The 20,175-nt window shown below is 39.0% G+C and overlaps 1 protein-coding gene across 1 annotated transcript in view; it reads right to left on the bottom strand.

Moving 5' to 3' along the window:
• Positions 1-19,793, bottom strand: part of LOC136331896 (leukocyte immunoglobulin-like receptor subfamily A member 6) — a 153,204-nt gene extending 133,411 nt beyond the window's left edge. The window contains exon 1 of the mRNA XM_066271061.1: positions 19,518-19,793. The gene's annotated coding sequence lies outside the window, so the exon portion shown is untranslated. The remainder of the gene's footprint in view (positions 1-19,517) is intronic.
• Positions 19,794-20,175: the final 382 nt, after the last annotated feature.

Raw genomic sequence — 20,175 nt, 5'->3', positions numbered from 1 at the left:
TGCTACTTAAGCAAAAAAGCATAGTCCCATGGAACAGACCTCAGAGAACACTGCGGAAGTCAGGCGGGCTGGGCTGTAGGCTTCCCAACAAGAAAGAAGCCTGTGGAGAGCAGACCCATGGAGATCCACAGAGCGATGAGGCAAATTTAAATAGACATACCTGGGGAACCTTAGGAAGAAACCTGACCAGAAGTCAGCTCACTCCCCTGCCTGCCTAAGCTGGTAGCTCTGGTTGGTAAAGCTATCATACCCAGGGCTGTGCTTTGAGAAGACCTGGAGGAGGGACTTTTCGGCTTTTAGGGCTTCTTGCTCTGCAGGCAGTGACTGGGGCATCTTCCTGCTAGGCGATACAGGTTATAAAGTGCAAAAAGCCTGGGGAGAGTAGACCCGCGGAGCGCTGAGGCATACTAGACATGCCTGGAGGCTCATAGAAAGACACTAGAAAGGCAATCGGCTCCCAGCTCTGCCTGATTAAACTAGTGGTAAAGCCTTACCCAGAACCCAGCTTTAAGCAGGGATAGAAGGGAGATTTGGCAGCTCTTAGAGCCTCTTGCTCTCCAGGCAGTGGCTGGTGCAACTTCACAGCAGAGTCCCAAGGCTCCTGGTTCAGGAAGTAGAGATTTGGGGAGAGGCTCAGGAAAACGAGCTCTCCCATTGTCGCAACCTGCAAGCGCTAACCAGCCCCATCTACCAACGGGTTGGAGGCTTAGTTTATGTAATCACCATAGCGACACATCAACTGCAAATCTCTGCCTGAGTGCCACAGGGGCAGAACCTGGGATACAGTGCCACTGACCAAAAAGAGAGAAAAGAAAGTAAAAGGAAGAAGATAACCTCTGAAAACCAGAAAAATCCACAGTCTTCATACCTTCTTCCATTTTTTCCTTTCATTTTTTATCTTTTTTTTCTTCCACCTTAGATATTTTATCCTCTTCCCATTTTATTATTCTCTTTTCATTTTGAACTTCATTACCCATAGGTGTTACATTTTCCATTCCTCTTCTTTTTTTCTTTTCTCTTTTTTCTCTCTGTCTTTTTGTTTCTTCTTTTCTTTTTCACTTTTTCTCTCATTTGATCCTCACTCACAAACAAATTACTTTATTATGGATTCAAATTTTTTCTTTGTGGCATTTTGTGTGATTTTTACTTTGCTTTTCACCTCATTAGCATTTCCCCCAACTCCGCTCTTTCATTCTATGTAGTTTTTGTTCCACTTCACATAATAGAATTTTCATTTTTTATTGTATTTTTTCCTCATTTTCTTTTTTTCTTCTTTTCCCTTTCACTATTTCTCTCATTCAACCATTGTTTACAAACAAATTATTTTATTCTAAATCCAAATTTTTTCTTTGTAGCATTTTGTAGGTTCTTACCTCATTCTTTTGCCTCTTTGTCACTTCCACCCAACTAAGGCCCTCCATTTTTGTAGTTTTTGTTCCACTTAGAACAATAGAATTTTTAGTTATTCTGTATTTTCTCAAAAAAAATTTTTATATAAACTTTTATTAGTGTTATTAACAATACCACTTTCAAATGCCATTAAGAAAAAATAAATTGAATATCATGGATAAAAAAGACAGAGATGTAGCTCAGATAGATGAGGAAAAATCTATAGAAAAAACTTCAATAGCTTGGAAACCTTGGAGTTAAGTGAAAGAGAATTTAAAATTGAAGTACTAAAATTACTCAGAGATATACAAGAAAGCACAGAAAGGCAATTTAGAAAGCTCAAGAAACAATTCAACAAACAAAAAGAATACATCACCAAGGAAATTAAAACTATGAAAATGAATCGGAGATGAAAAACTCAATTCATAAACTGAAAACTGAGGTAATAAGCTTAGCTAATAGAACAGGCCAGATAGAGGAGAGAATTAGTGACATAGAAGACAGGCAACTAGAGACACTACAATTTTTAAAAAAATGAGAAAACCCTACAGGAATTGTCTGACTTCATCAGAAAGACCAACATAAGAATAATGGGTCTATCAGAAGGAGAAGAGAGATAAAATGGAATAGAGAACATATTCAAACAAATAATAGATGAGAACTTCTCAAGCCTGTGGAAAGAACTAAAGCCTCAAATTCAGGAAGCAAACAGAATACCAAGTTATCTTAACCCTAACAAACCTACTCCAAGGCACATCATAATGAAATTGGCACAAGTGAATGACAAAAAAAAAAAATTCTCAAGGCAGCTAGGGAAAAAAAGAATACAATATATAAAGAAAAGCCAATTAGATTATAATCAGATTTCTCAGCAGAAACTCTACAAGATAGAAGAAAGTGGATGCCAATATTTAAAGTTCTGAAAGAGGAACTTCCAGCCAAGAATACTATACCCATCAAAGCTATTCTTCAAATATGAAGAAGAAATAAAAACATTCATAGATACAGAAAATATGAGGAAATGTATCACCAAAAAACCCCACTTCAGGAAATACTAAAGGGGGTCTTTTGACCAGATACAAAGAACAAAACAAAACTACAAGTAAAAGCTCCATCAAGATCACAATAAAAACAAGATTAACCTGTGGCAACAAAAACAAAAAATGGAAGAGGACAAAGATTAACAGTAGCAAAGGAGGATGGAGTGCAGAAGCACTCATGAGATAAAGTACTATAATGAACATGATATGTATCCTTTCCATTACATAATGGTAACCACCTGAAAAAAACACAACAGAAGTACATGGCTTGAAAAAAGAAGCAACAGAGAAAAGAAGTATGGAATACAACCAAACAAAAACAAATAATAAAAAATAAAAGAGAAGAATCAAACAAAATACAAAACTAACAGAAAGTAATATATATAAAATGGCAATAGGAAACCCTCAAGAGTCAATAACTACATTAAATGTAAATGGATTGAACTCACCAATGAAAAGACACAGAGTAGCAGAATGGATTAAAAAAGAAAATCCAACTGTATGCTGCCTACAAGAAACACATCTAAGCTACAAGAGTAAAAACAAATTCAAAGTGAAAGGTTGGAAAACAATACTCCAAGCAAATAACATCCAAGAAAAAAAGCAGGTGTAGCAATACTCACATCTAACTATGCTGACTACAAGACAGCAAAGGTAATCAGAGACAAAAACGTCATTTCATAATGATAAAGGGGACATTAAACCAAGAAGACATAACACCTCTTAATATCTATGCACCAAACCAAGGGGCACCAAAACATATAAGACAGCTACTGACTGACCTAAAAACAGAAACCAACAAAAATACAATCATACTTGGAGACCTCAATACACCACTGATGGCTCTAGATCATTCATCCAAACAGAAAACCAATAAAGAAATATTGATCTTAAACAAAACACTAGAACAATGGGATATGATAGACATCTACAGGACATTTCATCCCAAAGTGCCAGAGTATACATTTTTCTCTAGTATACATGAAACATTCTCAAGAATTGACCATATGTTGGGCCACAAAAATAACATCAACAAATCAGAATGATTGAAATTATGCCAAGCATATTATCTGACCATAAAGCCTTGAAACTAGAATTCAGCTGCAAAAAAGAGGTTAAAAACCCACAAAAATGTGGAAACTAAACAACATGCTTTTAACAAATGAGTGGGTCAATGAAGAAATAAAAGCAAAGATCAAAAGATACATACAGACAAACGAAGATAACAATACAACATATCAAAATCTCTGGGATGCAGTAAAAGCAGTAATAAGAGGGAAGTTCATATCCCTACAGGCCTATATAAACAAACAAGAGAAAGCCCAAGCAAACCACTTAACTTCACATCTTAAGGAACTAGAAAAAGAAGAACAAAGACAACCCAAAACCAGCAGAAGAAAGGAAATAATAAAAATCAGAGCAGAAATAAATGAAATAAAGAACAGAAAAACTACAGAAAAAATTAATAAAACAAGGAACTGGTTCTTCTAAAAGATCAACAAAATTGACTAACCCTTGGCAAGACTCACTAAGGAAAATAGAGAAAGGACTCATATAAACAAAATTCAAAATGAAAGTGGAGAAATCACCACAGATATCATAGATATACAAAGAATTATTGTAGAATAGTATGAAAAACTATATGCCACCAAATTTAACAATCTAGAAGAAATGGATAAATTTCTAGAATAGTACAATCTTCCTAGACTGAGTCATGAAGAAGTAGAAAGCTTAACCAGACCCATAAGCAGGGAAGAAATAGAAACAACTATCAAAAACTTCCCCCAAGATAAAAGTCGAGGACCAGATGGCTATACTCATGAATTCTATCAAACATTCAAGGAAGACTTGGTTCCTATTCTACTCAAAGTCTTCAAAAAAATTGAAGAAGAAGCAATACTTCCAAATATATTTTATGAGGCCAACATAACCTACATACTGAAACCTGGAAGGACAACACAAAAAAAGAAAACTACAGACCAATATCTCTAATAAATACAGATGCTAAAATACTAAACAAAATACTAGCAAATCAAATAAAACAATACATTAAAAAAATAATTCAACATGATCAAGTGAGATTCATTCAAGAATCACAAAGATGTTTCAACATATGTAAAACGGTTAATGTAATACACCATATTAACAAACAAAGAACATAAAACATATAATCCTATCTTTAGATGCAGAAAAGGCATTTGATAAAGTACAACACCATTTTATGTTTAAAACACTCAACAAAATAGGTATAGAAGAAAAATACCTCAACAAAACAAAGGTCATTTATGATAAACCATCAGCTAACATCATATTAAATGGCATAAAACTGAGGACTTTTCCCCTAAAATAAGGAACAAGACAAGGCGACCCACTCTCTCCACTCTTATTCAACATAAGAAGTTGAATAAGAAGTTCTAGCCAGAGCAATCAGACAAGAGAAAGAAATAAAAGCCATTCAAATTGGGAAAGAAGAAGTATAGGTTTCACTTTTTGCAGATGATATAATCCTATACATCGAAAACCCCAAAGACTCCACAAAAAGATTACTAGAAACAATAAACCAATACAGTGAGGTGGCAGGATACAAAACTAATATACAAAAGTCCATTGCCTTTCTACATGCCAACAATGAAACATCAGAAAATGAACTCAGAAAAATAATCCCCTTCATGGTTGCAACAAAAAATAAAATAAAATAGCTAAAAATAAACAAAACAAAGAATGTAAAGGGCCTATATAATGAAAACTACAAAGCATTGTTAAGGGAAATCGAAAAAGATACACTAAAATGAAAAAATATTTCTTGTTCTTGGATAGGAACAATAAATATAGTCAAAATGACTATATTACCCAAAGTAATATGCAAATTTAATGCAATTCCCATCAAAATTCCAATGTCTTTTTTAAAGAAATGAAACAAAAAATCATCAGGTTTATATGGAACTATAAAAAAAAAAAACAAATAGCCAAAGCAATTCTAAGAAAAAAAAATGAAGTTGCGGGCATTACAATACCTGACTTCAAATTATATTTTAGAGCCACAATAATCAAAACAGCATGGTATTGGAAGAAAAATAGACACTCAGACCAATGGAACAGAATAAAAAGCCCAGAAATAAAACCATATATATATGGTCAAATAATTTTTGATAAAGGGGCCAACAACACACAATGGGGAAAAGAAAGTCTCTTCAACAAATGGTGTTGGGAAAACTGGAAAACCTTATGTAAAAGAATGAAACTTGACTACACTTTGTCCCCTTGTATTAAAATTAATTCAAATGGATCAAAGGCCTAAATATAAGACCTGAAACAATAAATTACATAGAAGAAATCATAGGTACTAAACTCAAGGACCTTGGTTATAAAGAGCACTTTTTGCAAATATGAATTTGACCCTAAAGGCAAGGGAAATGAAGGCAAAGATAAATGAATTAGGCCCTGGCTGGTTGGCTCAGTGGTAGAGCATCGGCCTGGCGTGCAGAAGTCCCAGGTTCGATTCCCGGCCAGGGCACACAGGAGAAGCTTCCATCTGCTTCTCCACCCCTCCCCCTCTCCTTCCTCTCTGTCTCTCTCTTCCCCTCCCGCAGTGAGGCTCCATTGGAGCAAAGATGGTCCGGGCGCTGGGGATGGCTCCTTGGCCTCTGCCCCAAGCACTAGAGTGGCCCTGGTCACAACAGAGCGACACCCCGGAGGGGCAGAGCTTCACCCCCTGGTGGGCGTGCCGGGTGGATCCCGGTCGGGCGCATGCGGGAGTCTGTCTGACTGTCTCTCCCAGTTTCCAGCTTCAGAAAAATACAAAAAAATAAAATAAAAAATAAATGAATGAGGCCACATCAGACTAAGAAGCTTTTGCACAACAAAAGAAACTGACAACAAAACAAACACACAGCCAATTAAATTGAAGATGATATTTTCAAACAACAGCACAGATAAGGGCCTACTATCCAAAATATACAAAGAACTCATAAAACTCAACAACAAACAAACAATCCAGTAAAAAAATAGGAAGAGGACATGAACAGACACTTTTCCCATGAAGAAATACAAATGGCCAACAGATATATGAAAAGATGTTCATCTTCATTAGCTATTAGAGAAATGAAAATCAAAACTACAGTGAGATACCACCTCACACGTGTTAGATTAGCTATCATCAACAAGACAGGTAATAGCAAGTGTTGGAGAGGCTGCAGAGAAAAAGGAACCCTCATCCACTGTTGGTGGGTATGTAAAGTAATACAACCACTATGGAAGAAAATATAGTGGTTCCTCAAAAAATTAAAAATAGAACTACCATATGACCCAGCAATCCTTCTCCTGGGTATATACCCCCAAGACTCAAAAACACTGGTACATAAAGAAACATGCAGCCCCATGTCCATTGGAGCATTGTTCACAGTGGCCAAGACATGGAAACAACCAAAAAGCCCTTCAATAGATAATTGGATAAAGAAGATGTGGTACATGTATACTACGGAATACTACTCAGCCATAAGAAATGATAACATCGGATCATTTACAACAACATGGATGGACCTTGATATCATTATACAGAGTGAAATAAGTAAATCAGAAAAAACTAAGAAATATATTCCATACATAGGTGGGACATAAAAATGAAACTCAGGGACATGGACAGGAGGGTGGTAGTTATGGGAGGGGGAGGTGAGGGGGGAGGGGCACAAAGAAAACCAGATAGAAGGTGATGCAAGACCATTTGACTTTGGGTGATGGGTATGCAACATAATTAAATGTCAAAATAACCTGAAAATGTTTTCTCTGAACCTATATACCCTGATTGATCTATGTCGCCCCATTAAAATTAATAATAAAAAAAACTCAAACACTGACAAAGTAATAAAAAAAATTTTAGTAATGAAATATTATATTAAAGCAATTCACCATATATTAATGAGTTAATGAATGGAATATGAATAAATGTTATGGGATGTTTGTTCCACATTATATAAAATGTCATAAATATTTTAACTATTCTTTTAAAAGTGTTAGATTATCACCAGGTAATAATATTCACATTATTGTTAGCTTTTATTAACTGAAAAGCTTTATGAAGATTTAAATCAAATAAAAGTATCAATAAAAAATAAAGACACAATCTTACATCCTTGAATGACAGACCAGCCAACACCTTGTCCACTTTTACTCTCTTTCATATAGTCTTTACATCTCCAGGTTTCTCTAGAATGTCCTTTTTATCTGTAAGACATTCTCAATCTCATTTTTTACATCCCCACTGCCTCATAGAACCAGTCCCTCAACAGCAGTCTACTGGTGGTTCCCACTTGGTCTCATATTTTCTCTTTTTCCTCATTGGTAAGTAAATTAATTGCAACGTTAGACTTTGAATGATTGTATTTGCTAAACTAAAGTCTCTCTCTCTGTCTCTCTCTCTCTCTCTCTTTTCTCTTTTTCTTTTTTTTTTTTTTTTTTTTTTTACAGAGACAGAGAGAGAGTCAGATAGAGACAAACAGGAACGGAGAGAGATGAGAAGCATCAATCATTAGTTTTTCATTGAGACACCTTAGTCGTTCATTGATTGCTTTCTCATATGTGCCTTGACCGTGGGCCTTCAGCAGACGGAGTAACCCCTTGCTCAAGCCAGCAAACTTGGGTCCGAGCTGGTGAGCCTTGCTCAAACCAGATGAGCCCATGCTCAAGCTGGCAACCTCAGGTTCTCGAACCTGGGTCCTCCGCATCCCAGTTCGACGCTCTATCCACTGCGCCACAGCCTGGTCAGGCTAAACTGAAGTGTCAAAACACATGAAATGTGTTCTTCTTGATCATGATAATCTTCTGGTCTGGCACAAGTACCCAACTGTTAGAATTTGATCAGTAAATATTTGCTTATGAACTGGCTGAAGACAGAGGTGAAATCCCACATATGGAGATCTGACCATTTAACCATTCAGGATGCAATCGTGCCACACTTAATATTTACACTCTGTGTGCCTTTGAACAGGAACAATCCCTAATCTGAACTGTGCCACTAACCCTCTCATACAACATATACAAGTAATATACTCATATTTATATTTCATTTTATATAAAATTCAAGGAACACTGGATAAGGTAAATATCTGGGTAACAATAAGATGGGGTGAAGCTGTCCAAGCACTAGTGCTGAATTCATGGTCACTCTCTCAGGATTCACATACAAAGTGACAGGTTGGATTCTTGTGGATTCTCTGGTGTCAATTTTAAATTCACTTTGCTGGTTGGTGCTGTTCATATAGCAGAAAAAGTGTCCAACTCCCAGAGGAAGTTATTACAGCAGAACTCTTGATTATTTTTCTTCAGTTGTTAAAGGGAAGCTCAAGATGCAATATTATCTATATGGAGGAAAGTATGTAAGCAAACAACAAGAATGCTCATAGCAACATTGTGGAAGAAATCCCAAAATAGGACAATAAATGGGTTTAAAAATATATAAAGCTCCTGGCCAATTAACACTTTAAAAAATAATAAGCCAAGTCCAGGCAGACCGTATGGTCAACATTAACAGATGCTTAAGAAAACCCCGGGCTCAGGAGTAACAACAAAAGCTATGTTCATTTTTTCTTTAAATGACTGAACTGTCTTTGTCTCTGCTCCACACACTTCAGTTCCTCTTCTAAGTTCCTTCAAGGAGATAACTGAATAAACCAATGCATAAAACATGATATATTAAAGGGAAACAAGCACAAACATTTTATTTAAATAAATAACTAGTGAGATTCTTCTTTTTTAATTTTTTTAAATTTTTATTTAGAAAATTAAATTTAGAGGGGTGACATTGATCAATAAGAGTATATTGATTTTCGGCCCTGGCCAGTCGACTCAGTGGTAGAGCATCAACCTGGTGTGTGGGAGTCCTGGGTTCGATTCCCAGCCAGGGCATACAGAAGTGCCCATCTGCTTCTCCATCCCTCCCCCTCTCCTTCCTCTCTGTCTCTCTCTTCCCCTCCTGCAGCCAAGGCTCCATTGGAGCAAAGTTTGCCCGGGCGCTAAGGATGGCTCTGTGGCCTCTGCCTCAGGTGGTAGAATGACTCTGGATGCAACAGAGTGACGCCCAGAGGGGCAGAGCATCACCCCCTGGTGGGCATGCCAGGTGGATCCCGGTTGGGTGCTTGCGGGAGTCTGTCTGACTGCCTCTCCATTTCCAACTTTGGAAAAATACAAAAAATAAATAAATAAAAATTAAAAATTAAAAAAAAAGAGTATATAGATTTTACGTAAACACCTCTGTAGCATTTGAATGGTTGTTTGTGTTGTGTACCAACCACCCACAGAGATTTTCTAGATTGAGAAAAAAAAAGACACCAAGCAGAAGTCAACAGCACTTTGTGTTGCCCCAATATAAGACCCTTGATTATGAGTCACTTGAGAGACATCCCCAAATTGATGTAGGTGCTGAATCAGCCATCTGAGTAAAGTGTTCACAGCATTTTTTTGAGAAATAAATATCTTCAATTACAATACTACTCTACAAACTTTACTTAAAAGCATTTTAATATAATACATTATTTCTATTATAAAACATTCAAAGTGTTTCACACTCCGTGTTCTCTTGGTGTCAGTATCCTTCATCCTTCCCCATCCACCTTCATCTCCACCACAGCCAGGTGGGTGCACCTCCTACATCATGGAGAGTGACACTTTTTTTCTCCTTGAAACAATGATTTCAGCCCTGGCCAGCTGGCTCATTGGTAGAGCATCAGCCAGGAGTGTGGATGTCCCAGGTTTGATAACCGGTCAGAGCACACAGGAGAAGGGCCCATCTGCTTCTCCACTTCTCCCTTCTCTCTCTCTCTCTCCTCCTCCTCCTCCTCCTCCTCCTCCTCCTCCTCCCGCAGTCATGGCTTGGTTGGAGCAAGTTGGCCCCAGGCACTGAGGATGGCTCCATGATCTTGCCTCAGGTGCTAAAATGGCTCAGTTGCAGAGCAACAGAGCAATAGGCCCAGATGGGCAGAGCATCACCACGTAGGAGGCTTGCTGAGTGGATCCTTATAGGGGTGCATGTAGGAGTCTGTCTCTCTACCTCCCAGCTTCTAGCCTAAGGGGGAAAAAACACAGTGATTTCATTTCCTTCAGATATATACACATATAGAGAAATGCGAGGTTAAATGGTAGTTCAATTGTTAATTTTTACAGTAACCTCCACAATCTTTTTTCACAGTGGCTGAACCAATTTACATTCTCACCAATCAACAGAGCAAAGAGTCTCTTTTTATTTTTTTACATCTTTAACACTTATTATCTCTTGTCTCTTTGAGAACTGCCATTCTCAGGGGTGTGAGGGATATCTCATGGTGGTTTTTGTTTTCATTTGCCTGAAGATTATGGGAGTGACACTTCAGGTCATTTTCTTCAAAGCAGGTAGAGTGCATAAATTCTGCAACACTAACTCAGCTCCAATGAGATGCCAACATTTACCTGTATTTACTGAGACTGAAAAATTTGGGGAACATGGTGATACTCTCAAAGGGAAGGCAGGCACAAAGCAGAGTTGAATATTTCACAGGATGTGGCCAGCAGAGGATGCACACCACATGTACTGGTCACAAGATGCTCATCTCACAGGAAGAGGCCCAGTGTCTTCTCACCTTAAAAACAGCAGGTGCTGCACATATGGGAGTTAATGCTTCCAGCTCCTCCCTCCCCCTTCTCTCTCTCTGTCTCTCCTCTCTTTCTCTCTCTCCCTCTCTCTCTCCCTCTCTCTCTCTCTCTCTGTCTCTCCCTCTCCTTTCTAAAAAAAAATGAATAAATAAAGAAAATTAAAAAAAAACAGCAGGTTATGAGGGTCTGACTTAAACCACATAAAAGAACAGACCTCAGTCCTACATGCTCACATTTACTTGTCCTAAACTAAAATATAATATAAGGATTTTAACATAGATGGTTGCCATTGGAAAGTCAAGACTGTCATTCAGATTATAATATTCACTAGTCCCTGGCCAAGCTAATATATAAACATAATAATATGAAACTATTTTTAGAAGTAATACAAAACTTGTCACACATCTAATATTTATTAGGTCTAGTACCACTTGAATAATTTTTACTCTCCTAAAAAATGGAAGCAGTTAACTGGACTGTCAGTTTTGCATTTCTAGAAGTGAAGACACCTGCAAAATTTTGTTTCAGCTGAAATTGCTTCTTGTGTGTGAGTCAAAATTTAGTTTCTTCTTTTTCTAAAGAGATAGAGAGACAGAGAACTTGATATAGCTGTAATAACTAATTACAACTAAGCAGGTAGCTTAAGAAAACAGAAATTTATTTTATTGTTTCAGGCCTGGAGACCAAAGATATGATTGACAGATGAAGATAGATGATAGATAGGTAATAGATAGACAAACAGACAAAGAAGGACAGAGAGAAAGAGAGAGAGCAAAAACTCACACACACATACATCAACACAGAATTGTAGATAAATGAATCCATAGGTAGATTGATTCACACATTCTTCAACATCTGCTGTCATCAGACTACATCACATTTCCTGCACGAGGTAAGTTTTCTTACATCAGGACTAGAGCTTTATTGAGATATAATTGACATGTAACACTGTGTAAGTGTAAGGTATACAATGTGTTGACCTGATACATTTATATATTGCAATATAATACCACCTCGGCTTTAGCTAACAAGTCCATCAAGAGGTCACATAATTGTCACTTTTTTATGATTTTAATTTATTGTGTTTACATAGATTCTAGTTTTGCCCCGAATGCTTCCCCCCATATTAATTGTCACTTATTTTTCTATGCTGAGAATATTTAAGATACACTCTCTTAACAACTTTCAAATGTGCAATACATTACTGTTAAGTATAATCACCACGCTGTACATTAGACCTGCAGGAACTGTTGATCTTGTTCCTGAAAGCTGACAGTCTTTGACCAACATCTCCCTTTACCCCCACACTCCCTGCAGTAACCACCATTCCGCTGTCTGTTCCTACAATTTGGCCTTTATAGATTCCTCATAGAGGGAAGATCATTCGGTATTGATCTTTCTGGGTGTGATTTGTCTCACTTAAAAAAATTTCCTCAAGATAAATTTATGTTATTTTAAAAGACTGGCATTCATTTTTCTAGTGGTGGAATAATATTTCATTTCACTTATATTCAGATTCTGGGAAATTCCACAAAGCATATCACTCTTATAAATAATTTATTACACTGGGAAACAAAATTTTTGTTGCATCCACAAAAGCACTTGTTCTTACCTAATTCGAGTGTGCTGATCACAAATCTGACATTAGTTTTTCTCTGTAAACTACAGTATTTTTGCAATTCAAGATTTTAGGTTTATCTTATTGTAAAATTTTCAACATTTAGTTTAATATAATGAAGTAGAATGTCTTCTTGGGCATCACTTTTGTGAAAATATAATAATTTATATAACGCAGTAAATACACTAATATACTAAAAGATATGATTGCACGAGAATTTGTCTACAATTTCAAAATAGAACATATTAAAACACTCACTTTAATCAAAAATTTGCGCAAAACTTGTTTAAATTCTATTCAGGTAAAAATTTGCATTTGTGTATTTGGTGAGGACAATCTCATCTGATGCTCCAGCAGTAGTCTGCCATCACAAACAGCTCCAAGATTTTCAGGAAACTTATTAAGGTGACTGTTCAGGAAGTGAATCTTAATGTTTATGTTACATCCAATGTCATGGAAAGCCAACAGCATCCTTTCAACCAGAAGTTCATAGTTTTCTGCTTTTTAATTGCCAAGGAAGTTCTTTATAACTGCCACAAAAGCCTGTCATGCTGCTTTCTCCTCCTTATTAATCTTCCTGGCAAATTCTTCATCACATATGAGGGTTCAAATTTGAGGTCCATCGAATACATCTGCTTTTATCTTCTTGAAAGACAAGGCAGGAAAAGCATAAATAATATGTTGAAAGCATTCACTTTCTCTATCCATAGCCTGAACAAACTGCTTCATTAAGCTAAGTTTGATGTGAAGTGGGCAAAAATGATCCTGCCTCCATTAACTACAGGTTCATTCACAATATTTTCCATCCCTACTTCCAGAGTTTCATGTTTTGGGCACTCTTTCTGTGTCCAGTGTTTCTCCCAAGCTCGGCTGTCTCACAAACACAGAAAGCAAGGATACTTTGTGAAACTTCTCTGTTGTCCTAGCAGGAAATTGACCATTTTAGGATTCACACAAATGATCCAGTTATGCTCCTCATACTTCAGTAAGTTGAGGACAATTTTTATGTCATTATAATCTTCTCGCAGATAAGTTGAATAACCAATTGGAACCGCTGCATAAACATTACCGTTGTGTAAGAAAACACATTTCAGATTCCGTTTAGAGCTGTCAAGAAATAGCCGCCATTCTGTTGGACTGTAAGTGGTAACACCTAGCTGGCTGAGAAGACTACTGATATCATGACAGTAAACAAAGTGTTTGTCTTCAGAAAAAAAGTCCACAAAAATTTGTTCACGCTTCCTGAAATGGGATACTTTAGCTGATCGGTGAAGTACATTTATTTCTTGAAGTTTGGAGGCTAATAACTCAGCTGCTTTCTTTGATAGGCCCAAATCTCTTACTAAGTCATTCAATTCAGGTTGGTTAAACTGCTGCTGGGTTAATGACTGCTTGGCATCAGAAGAACACCCTTCAGATTCTACAACCATTTCCTCATGCATCTTATCAAAATACACTGATCATCATGTTCACTTTCTTCATCCTTAGAAGAAATAAAACCATTGAAAACTGGACCTGGGAGTGTCTTGAAGTGTGGGATAGGTCGTATTGCTGAAGGAATATTAGAATATGCGGTCATATGCCGTTTTTTCTTGCCGATGCCCTTTGTATGGATCAGACAGAAATAACAGTCACTGCTGTGGTCCTTAGGTTCATGCCAAACCATAGGAATACCAAAAGGCATTCCTTTGCATTTTATTTTGTCTAGTCACAAAGCATTTCCTCACAATTATGACATACAATATGAGGAGCCCAATTCTTGTCTTGATTGCCAAGGGAACTTGAAAATAGGCAATATATGCACGTGTCACAAACAATGAAATATTGTGACTTTGGTGTTGAAGTGTATAACAGCCACATATATAACAGAAATTGTCAAGACTATTCTTACATTTACACCTACTCAAAGAAGCCATGATTCAACCTTAAAACAAAATAAGAGGGTGTTTTTATCAGAAAATAATTTTTCACATTTAAAAACAACTACAGTTATGTAAAAGTGATGTTTGTAAACATTAATTGCCTTGTTATTATGTTCAATCCAAGAGTCATTGCCCTTTAACTCCAATTTAAAAACCAATGCATGCCATTAACTATAACAAAATGAATTAAAATGGCATAAAAACTAGAGCATGCATCAAAAAACAAATTTCACATTTGGAATCAGCGATGCAGAAATATATAGAATCAGTTCAAAAACCTTCTGCAACAGAAAAAGAAAAAAAATTGTTCTCCAGTGTATTGATAAAAAGAGATCATAATATAGAAATGGTTGAGTGTTATGTTCTGGGCTCAGTCTGAGATGCAGACCCCATGAGCTTGTTTCCCTGCAGTTCAGAGATTCCACTCAATCAACAGGTTGAGGACCCAGTGTCCATAAATGAGGGGTAGGTCTCAGGGGCTCCTGAATGTCCTTCTCTGCAGAGCCCCATAAACTCCCTCATTTATTACCAGCTCAGACTCTGCAGAGACAGGGCTCTGGGCTGAGTGAGATCATAAAGGTCAAGGTCAGTGTCCCCTCATCTGAAACCAGGGCTCCAGGGAGTCAATAGATTGTGACCACAAGTAGAGGTTGGTGATGTCTGAGCTGCAGCACCTGCAGGTGCTCCCATGGGCTGAGGTCATGGGACTCATGGAGAATTGCTCCTAGTTCGACCCAGGTCAATCATTTCAATTTGAGACTCAGGGAGGCAGGGACGGCTGACTTCTTCTTGCACAGGAAGAAAGTGTCCCTAGGGCTCTGTGACTGACACAGCAGGATCACATTCTCTCCTGATGTCACCAAGTTCCTGGCTGTACTGAGAAAGGGGTCTGCAAAGGATCATCCTAGAGAGGAAGAAGTTGTGTGGGAGTAATGGTATTGCCTTCCTGAGCTCTGTGAAGCCCTTAATGTCACCTGAACTCACAGCAGCCTGTGAGCAGGATGGGACCAGGGATGGAGAGACCAGAACCCGACACTCAGAGGAGAGAAGGGAAAGCCTGGCCCCACAGCAGGAGCAGCAGAGCCAGGAACTGACCCAGGACTGACTCCTGTCCCCTCCCTCCTCTGAGCTGAGCCTGAGCTGAGGGAATGGACCAGTCTGTTTCTCCCAGTACAGTGTCACCATCACTGCTACTGAGGGGACAGTCCTCATGATATCATGTCCTTCAGGGCTTCCCTGTAAGTCCCCCTCTCCCAAGAGGACAGAGACAGACTGACAGAGATTCTAAGCTTTGAGCCACAATTCTCTCCTTTTACACATGGGGACACGGAGGTGCACACAAAGGAAAGGAGCCCAAATCAATGTCCCCAGAGGTGCCTGAATGCCTGCATGACTCTGCCTTTGGTCCCTTAGAGATGCGCCCACCACCTCCCCACAGAGACCCTCACTTGCCCCTCTGCAGCCTTGACTCCACGGGCGGGAGGACCCAATCCTCAGAGGGTCGGGGGCTGCCTTCTCCCCACTTAAGCCTGGCTTCTTTTCCTCCAGCCTGGACCCCAATGTCCTCCACTGCCAGGACCACCCCATGTGTCACCTGCCAGCCTCAGAGCCCTGGAGCCCCGTGGTCCCACCTTCTACCATCGTCTACTCAGAACTTCCAGCTCCTCTGGGAGACAGGGCTGTGCTGAGACTCCGGGGGAAAGTAGATCCCCTGAGACACTGAGAACCACCCTGGGGTGCTCTGGGATCCCTCTGAGCACAGAGGCCCTGTGACTATGGAGAGCACAGATGGGCCCTGTAGGGAAAAGTGGGTGCCCCCAGAAGGTTCTGGAAATGAGGATGAGAAGGAGGAGAAAATCTGAAGCTGACCTGGAGTCCTGACCTTATTCAAACTCTTCCCCCACGTCTGTCCTGTGGCCCCTCAGAAACTTCCTGCTTCTCACCTGGCACCGTTTGGACCCAGAGAGTGTGTGTGGGAAGGAAGCAATGGGGGACCCTCTACCTTGCAAATCTCCTCTGCCTGGCCCTCCCTTTCTGAGCCCCCTGGACTCCACCTCAGCCCCACCCCCTCCGGGACAATGCTCTAAGCCAGTGGTTCTCAAACTTTTTGAAGTCAGGGAGCATTTAAAATCCTTCAAATAACTGTAGGCACACTATATACAAATTTCTGAGAAATATGTTATAATAATTAAGTCAAATGTTAAAGAAAAATATAAAGTCCAAGTGTGCTTTTATGGTAATTAAATGAAATAAATATGAAAAAATTAAATTTATTCTGACATTAAAAAACTTTTTTATATCACATTTTTTGAGTTCTGCTTCTTAGAATTAGTAAAAAAGAGGGCTTTAAAATAGAAAAAGGACAAAAATATTATCTTTTTATATATATAAATACATTCTTAGTAAGATTTAGTAAATTCAGCAGGTCCCCGCATGAATGTGTTAAGTTTTTTTGTGTTTATGAGAAACATGAGCCTGACATGGACTAGCAATTTCCTCAATGTTTGGGCATATATTTGAAAGGCAAACTCTCATTTCCTCCTAAATACATTGAAGAATTCCACTCTTTTTACTCTTAATTATGTTGAGTGCAGAAAACCCCCACCATACATATCATCTTAACTTTACACCAAACAGAGGATAGAAAAAACTTACCTCCACTCTTTCCGGGGAACATGAGGAGGGGTATAAATAATCCAGCACTACAGCTTTTTTTTTTTTTTTTTTTTTTTACAGAGATAGAGAAAGAGTCAGAGAGTGGGATAGACAGGGACAGAAAGACAGGAACAGAGAGAGATGAGAAGCATCAATCATCAGTTTTTCGTTGTAACACCTTAGTTGTTCGTTGATTGCTTTTTCATATGTGCCTTGACCGTGGGCCTTCAGCAGACTGAGTAACCTCTTGTTCAAGCCAGTGACCTTGGGTCCAAGCTGGTGAGCTTTGCTCAAGCCAAATGAGCCTACGCTCAAGCTGGCGAGCTCGGGGTCTCTAACCCGGGTCCTCCACATCCCAGTCTGACGCTCTATCCACTGCGCCACCACCTGGTCAAGCCAAGCACCACAGCTTAACAGCCTTTTGCAACTTAATCAGGCAAGTGAGGCGGGGGTTGGGCAAACTGTCAGCTTGCAGCCAATTCCCCACCCCTCTGTCCCCCAAAAATCTAAACTTCAAAAACCCTGTTGGTTTTTTGGTACCCAACAGGCACATATTTCTCTGAAATACCATAGGGCACACCTGGAAATCTTCTAGGGTGCACCAGTGCACCCTGGTGCACATTTTGAGAACCACTGCCCTAAACTTACTGCACTCAAAATAGACCGAGTCAACATGGTTAGGAAGAATAAACATCCTTAAAATGTCTATATTACCCAAAGCAATTTATAAATTCAATGCAATACCGATTAAAATAACAATGACTTACTTCAAAGATATAGAACACATATTCCAAAAGTTTATATGGAATCAAAAGAGAACACGAATAGCCTCAGCAATCTTGAAAAGGAAGAACAAAGTGGAGGTATTACACTTCTGGATATCAAGTTATATTATAAGGCCATTGTACTCAAAACAGCCTGGTACTGGCATAAGAACAGGCATATAAATCAATGGAACAGAACTGAGAACCCAGAAATAAACCCACACTTTTATGGACAACTGATATTTGACAAAGGAGGTAAGAGCATACACTGGAGTAAAGACAGTCTCTTCAACAAATGGTGTTGGGAAAATTGGACAGCTACCTGCAAAAAAACAAAACTAGACCACCAACTTACACCATTCACAAAAATAAACTCAAAATAGATAAAAGACTTAAATGTAAGCCATAAAACCATAAGCATTTTAGAAGCAAACATAGGCAGTAAGCTCTCTGACATCTGTCGCAGCAATATATTTGCCGATTTGTCTCCACAGGCAAGTGAAACAAAGGACAGGATAAACAAATGGGACTTTTCAAACTAAAAAGTTTCTGCACAGCTAAAGACAATAAGAACAGAATAAAAAGACAAACTACACAATGGGAGAATATATTTGACAATGCGTCTGATAAGGGGTTAATAACCAAAATTTATAAAGAACTTGTAAAACTTAATACCAAGAAGACAAACAATCCAATCCAGAAATGGGCAAAAGAAATGAATAGACATTTCTCCAAAGAGGACACACAGATGGCCAATAGGCATGTGAAAAAATGCTCAACATCACTAATCATTAGAGAAATGCAAATTAAAACCACAATGAGATATCACCTCACACCTGTCAGAATGGTGCTCATCAATAAAACAACACAGAATAAGTGCTGGCGAGGATGTGGAGAAATGGGAACCCTCCTGCACTGCTGGTGGGAATGCAGACTGGTGCAGCCACTGTGGAAAACAGTATGGAGATTCCTCAAGAAATTAAAAGTTGAACTGCCTTTTGACCCAGCTATACCACTGTTAGGAATATACCCCAAGAACACCATAGCACTGTTTGAAAAGAAGAAATGCACCCCCATGTTTATGGCAGCATTGTTCACAATAGCAAAGATCTGGAAACAGCCCAAATGTCCGTCAGAGAACGAGTGGATTAAAAAGCTTTGGTATATATATACTATGGAATACTACTCAGCCATAAGAAATGATGACATCAGATCTTTTACAACAACATGGATGGATCTTGATAAAATTATACTGAGCAAAATAAGTAAATCAGAAAAAATAAGAACTATATGATTCCATACATAGGTGGGAAATAAAAATGAGACTCAGAGACATGGACAACAGTGTTGGGGTTACAGGGTGAGAGAGAGGAGGGGGAGGGGGTTGGGGGAAGGGAGGAGCACAAAGAAAATCAGTTAGAAGGTGATGGAAGACAATTTTATCAATGTCACCCCATTAAAATTAATTTTAAAAAAAGAAAAAAAATAGACCGAGTCAAGGGCCACTCACCTGAAACCAGCAGAACCGTGGGGTCACTGGGCTGAGAGCACTCCCGTGGGCACTTTGTAAAATAGTCAAGGCATGTGAAAGTCCACCTGTGGCTGGGGGTCCTTCCACCTGGAACTGTCCACTGTGGCGCGGTGGTGAGTCTACGGCACGGGAAAGCCTGTGTTCTCCTGCCTTAGCCAGGATGAACCTGTCAGCTGCCAGCTCTGGGACACCCTGGGGAGACACACACATGTGGAAAGGCTATAACACTGTGTCCATAGACTCACAGAAAGCAGCAAAACCTTCCCCCTGGCCTGCTCTCTCTCTCCCTAACACTTCCCTTTAGTAATGTCCTTCTTCTATAAATAAGTACCCTCTTTCTCTTCATGGCTTCTCTCAAAACATCTGAGTCATCTCTCCCTCCTCACTGCCCCTTCTTCTCTTGGGCAGGACCCTGCTTCTCTCACTGAATTCTGTCTGCAAACGCTGGGCCAGAGGAAATTCAGAGTGTAATGAAAGGAGAGCTGTAATGCGTGTGGACTGTCAGCCCTGAGCAGGAATTGTGCCTTTCTGGTCTCCTTCCCTCGTTGCAGAGAGGTGACAATGACATCTCTGCTCAGCCTTGTTGTGAGGAGGCCATGGTCCCTGAGACACACAGGGGTGCAGTCTTGCAGGTATC

The sequence above is a fragment of the Saccopteryx bilineata genome, chromosome 3 (assembly GCF_036850765.1).
Source record: "Saccopteryx bilineata isolate mSacBil1 chromosome 3, mSacBil1_pri_phased_curated, whole genome shotgun sequence".
Lineage (NCBI taxonomy): Eukaryota > Metazoa > Chordata > Mammalia > Chiroptera > Emballonuridae > Saccopteryx > Saccopteryx bilineata.
This window is presented reverse-complemented; position numbering and strand designations above follow the sequence as displayed.